Source organism: Oncorhynchus nerka, unplaced genomic scaffold, assembly GCF_034236695.1.
Source record: "Oncorhynchus nerka isolate Pitt River unplaced genomic scaffold, Oner_Uvic_2.0 unplaced_scaffold_8510, whole genome shotgun sequence".
NCBI classification, from domain to species: Eukaryota; Metazoa; Chordata; class Actinopteri; order Salmoniformes; family Salmonidae; genus Oncorhynchus; species Oncorhynchus nerka.
The window spans coordinates 1-5,281 of NW_027032810.1; the positions used below are offsets into that span (position 1 = coordinate 1).

The 5,281-nt window shown below is 40.5% G+C and overlaps 2 long non-coding RNA genes across 2 annotated transcripts; both read right to left on the minus strand.

Moving 5' to 3' along the window:
* LOC135565994 (uncharacterized) lies at positions 1-2,078 on the minus strand. Its single transcript, XR_010461909.1, has 3 exons — positions 1,861-2,078; positions 267-590; positions 1-31 (listed from the first exon to the last, which is right to left on the minus strand). It is a non-coding gene; the product is annotated as an uncharacterized LOC135565994 (long non-coding RNA).
* Positions 2,079-2,772: 694 nt separating this feature from the next.
* Positions 2,773-5,133, minus strand: LOC135565995 (uncharacterized). The gene is made up of 5 exons (XR_010461910.1): positions 5,048-5,133; positions 4,574-4,884; positions 4,089-4,386; positions 3,801-3,896; positions 2,773-3,419 (listed from the first exon to the last, which is right to left on the minus strand). It is a non-coding gene; the product is annotated as an uncharacterized LOC135565995 (long non-coding RNA).
* Positions 5,134-5,281: the final 148 nt, after the last annotated feature.

The window sequence follows — 5,281 nt, forward strand, 5'->3', positions numbered from 1 at the left end:
TACACTTTATTACCATTATAGTTTGGTGTCACTGCAAAAAGGAGATATATATTACTTTACTTCAATTTGTTAAAAGAAGAGAAAACGAGGGGAAATGTGGAAATCAGTGGTTTACATTTTTACAAATCTAAAATTCTTGAAAATAAATAATGAAATGATAACAACAGCAAAAGTTTGTCTCATTATGATATTGACGAGGCGATATACATTGATATTTAAAATGATTCAAATTATACACATTGAGAAACTGAAAATGATCAATATACCTTTAACCACAAAACTAAACACCTCAAATCTCGCCAGAACTGCTGAAGCTGGTTTGGTTTGCATGAGCACAAACTCTCCAGCATTTTCATATTTTGTTTGCATAGACAGGTCATATCCTGTTTCTTGTGAGAAAGGAGCCTGTGTGTTCCATGAAGGATTTCTACTCATGGAGGAAGTGATTTGGGCTACTGAAGTGTTTGAGTGTCTGCCGTCATGTGAGGTCCACATCCATCGGTGCGCTGTCCCTTTCGGAACTGCAGGGGAAACTTGGAGAGTGACTCTGTTATTGGTCTCGGCAAGGAAAAATATCTTCTTTGACAATTCTGTGGAGGGAAGATATTCAAATGGGATAAAAATCTGCAAAATATCTTTATATTAATATTATTCACTGTTCAAATCACACATTTTCTCTCGCTCTCTTTCTCAGATGACTCCTCAATAGCTTCATCGTACTTGTATTTCATGCTTTAAAGGGGCAATCTGCTGATAGAACAACAACAAAGCAGTTAACCTGCTACTGATTTGGGAAACAGCTGAGGGGTGGGCCTGGAGATATTTGTAAAAATATTTATATTGTTTACAACTTATATTTGGGATACAGATGGGGTACAACAGTTGAACTAAGCTCATTATGCAGTTCAAATCTTCAAGAATCAATGGATGTATATCAGGGATGGGCAACTTGGTGGGTGGTGGGGGCCACTAAAACTGAACTCATCATGAGGGGAGGGAAATGCCTTGCAGGTCTGCATAACCACATATGCATAATCCCCCCCACCACCACATAGTGAGAGAAACATTTCAGCAGAACCCATCTTGACAGCGGAGAGAAAAAACATATTTTGGAGTAAATTTTCTACAATTTTACAAGTTGATTTTGTTTGACTCATTTCCTGCAATTCTACACATTTTGCCATAAGGTGAGGAGAAATGTGTGCAGTTTTTAATATGATATCTGAGTGAGACTGACTAACAAAATCAATGTGTTCCCCCCCCCGGATGGTAATTCGACCATGATTACTAAATTTAGAAAGCTAGCAGCAAGACTAACTTACCAATAAAAAAATGTTCAGCTGACATGGACTAATTGACTGACAATCAGTGACTGCATCATAGAAAAACTGCTGATGCACAAACATATTTAAAAATGTCACATTGTATATTATCCTATTCTAACTTGCAACAGTAGGTTGAGACCCCGACTGAGAAAAAAACTTCTTTTTTAAATGTACTTCTTCTTTTGACCCGAGGGCCTTCAAAAGGGGCGGGCCTCCAGTTTCCCATCCTGGGTGTTCACAGCTGCAGGAAGTAGGAGTGCTGAGGCTGCTGTAGCACCCCCTGAAATCTCTGATTGAAAATATCCTTAAAAATTCACACAAAAATGCAACCCCCTTGACAAAACATTCTCAGCCCCTCCCCCATCCTCCATTGCTGAAAAAAATGTACTGCATTCCCCCCCAAACTACTTCCCGTGGCTATGCTGGTGTATATCATTCATTTAAAGGTATCCAAATGGATGTAGCAATTACAGTTTACCTCTTTAAATGGTGACTCTTTTATGTCAAATAATTCAACCAGAAACACGTTACTCACGTTCAGCTGAGAGTCCCTGACCGGATCTAGATATCCACAGCAGAATCCACAATAACGTTACACCCATAGAGCCACTGTACTGCCCCATGTTGCTGTATGTTACTGTTCTGTTCCCGTATCTACTCAGTAGCCAACTCATATCATTACTGACGTCTCTGATAAATATGTTCAGGAAATGACTGAAGAAAAGAAGAAGTTCAAAAACTACAGATGTGATGCAATTTAAAATGAGTGCAAATCTGAGGATATACGTAGTACTTGATAAAAAATCTCACTTTACTTGTATCAGCCATATACTGAATGTAGCAAGCAGGGATTACGGAGCAGGATTAAAGGTTAAATGATCAATGCCACACCACCACCATCATCATTTATTTTACATTTATATAACTAAGCAAGTCAGTTAATAGAAGAAATTCTTATTTTCAATGACGGCCTTGGAACCGGTGGTTAACTGCCTTGTTCAGGGCAGAACAACGAATTTTACCTTGTCAGTTGGGGATTCGGTCTAGCAACCTTTTGGTTACTAGTCAACGGCTCTATTATAGGCTACCTGCCGATAATAGGCATCAATGGGATCAAAACAATAGTCAAACATGTCACAGTTTAGTAACATGTAGCAGAATATAATGTAAATGCTGTGCAGTTTAAATAATAGAAGTAGTGTTATAACAAGGATGTTACACATTTTATAATTCATATGGAAACAAGACATTTTCCTCTTGAAGCAAACAGTGAATATTTTGAAATTCCAAAGACCATGATGTCCAAATGCAACCAAAGGCTTTCAAAACCAAAAAGCCTAACTTGCTACATTATAGCCAGTCTCTTATAACAGTCCATTCAAAGTTCAAAGCTTTCCTAATACAGGACAATCAGATGGTGAAATAAGCTGAGACACTGTTGACAAACTAGTATTAACATCCCCATTTATTGTGTACAAACATTACAGACTGAGGATGAATGGAAATGTACATTTCTAGGATGAACTAAATAATATACACTGAGTGTAAAAACATTACTATTTTGTCTTGACCATTCACCCTCTGAATGCCACACATACACAATCCATGTCTCAATCGTCTCAAGAATCCTTCTTTAACCTGTCTCCTCCCCTTTATCTACACTGATCGTAGTGGATTTAACAAGTGACATCAATAAGGGATCATAGCTTTCACCTGGATTCACCTGGTCAGACTATGTCATGGAAAGAGCAGGTGTTCCTAATGTTTTGTACACTCAGTGTGAATTATTTAGGTCTTTTGGAAAGATGCTTACAGTATCATAACATGGTCATGTTTTCAATATTAGTCATTGAGGGGAAGGTTGTTGGTGGTTAACACATTATTTTAACACCAGTGAAGTTTCTATTGCCAGACCTTTTGACAGAACACAGTGTGTCATGTGGTAATTCAGTGTGAAAGACGTCACTGGTTGGTACAGACATGGGTGGGAAAGCTATATTTCAACACAGCCACAGGCCATAGGCTAGCAACAAGGCTATACACTAGTCTCCTCCAGTTGAGCAGGTTCCTCCTTTTGTCTCTGTGTCTGGGTGCCTGGATGGAAGACACAACAACACATCAACCAGAATGTTTCGTCATAATGTTAATTTAAGTTGTAGTTCACTACAAAATCAAAGTTGGTCATATGTTTGGAGACTTTAAAAGCTCTCTAATGCAGAGAAGGATCCACGTCCCATGAGAAAGGCTAGCTTTGCCTCGGTCCAAAACGAAAGAGAAAGGTAGGTACTGTCTAAGGCAGAGAAGGATCCACGTCCCATGAGAAAGGCTAGCTCTGCCTCGGTCCAAAACGAAAGAGAAAGGTAGGTACTGTCTAAGGCAGACATTTTAGAGGATTCCTCAATGTCCCGTTCCTTTGGGATCGGGTTGGATATATTTTTTTATGGAGAGTCTACCCAAGAGGGAGTGTCTCCTTACCGCTTGGTCTTCGACAGTAGAACCCGAGAAGTCCCAGAATTCCTAGGGTGGCAGCCATTGTAATCACCCCTCTGACCACTGTCTCGGTGCCCATCCCTGTGAAACAGAGACTTCTGTTAGATTATATTAAACATGGCAACCTCTCCAGCATGGTAACCTATTTATTTTGTTACACTAGGCCTATGCCAGGGGAGAACAGAGGTCCAGTGAGGAAAATGTGTTTGGTTTGAGATAGGTTGGAACAGATTAGATCAATTTGAAGAGAGTCTATCATAACTAAGTTGTTACCTGTCGTTGAAGACATTTTTGTCTGTGTGGGGAGTGTGAGGGTCAGGAGGCTGTCGCTCTGAGCATGCCCTCTGTGAACACAGCACACTGCCAGTGCAGCTGGTCCCTACGGAGGCTGGGCAGGGTCACACTGAGCGTCCTGTTAGGGTGACTCTCTGTCAGGACGTCCTGTTTAACCAGCAGCCACCTGCTCCCTCCATCCTCATCCAGACCAGGGTCACAGGGTCGGTGCTCACCTCCGACACCTCACACCTCACCACCACGGGCTGGCCACCAGGGGGCCCTCCAGATTCAGATACTAAGATAAATAACAGAAAAAAGTACTGTACTGTACTTTGACTGAAAGAGCAGTAACTGTAACAATGTACTGAACAGCTGATTAAATTAAATTATTAAATGAAAAATGTATGGTTGTCATAGTAACCAACAGCCTAAGTGAACAGAGTGTCTGCTCTCTCATTGTTAAAAGACAAAAGCAAAGTTACCTCGAATGGTTGTGATTTTAACCCAGCTGAACCTTTGTTGTTCAAAGAAACATGTGAAAACTCCACTATCCTCAAATGTCACCGGTGAGACATGCAGTGGGAAATCATATCCGTTGAATGAGGGAGATGAGAATCGGTCACTTCTGACTTTGTCCGATGAAGTCAGAGTAACAGATGTTGTTGATCTGCTCATGATCCATTCGGCTCTGCTGTATGGGGAACCTGGGGAACTATGACCTTGCAGATCAACTTCACCTCACTGCTGTTGCTGCTCTCTCGAAACAGATGTATCAATGGGTTACTAAATGTGCCTGGAAAAAGAAACATTAAAAGGAAAATGCTGATGATATTGTTTGCCTGTATAGTGCAGTTGTATCACTCTTTTCTTTGTATTATTGAGGACCATCTTTCCTGAATATTTAACATTTGGTCAAGTCATGTATTAATATATTACATTCATGTTAATAAATCTACCTGTTTGCACATTCAGTGTAGTATAAACCGTAGACAACAATTCTCCATTCAGTCTGAAATTGCAGTTAGATCTCCCTGGTAATTCTGATCGACAGTGTGGATGATCATATGGGCCGTTTTGTTGTAGAACAGCGTGGTGTTAGATGTGGAATCTCCATGTCTTTTCCCATTGCAGTGTGGCTCCCCATCTGGTATGTGGGACACCTCGCAACGCACACTCACATCAGAACCCAG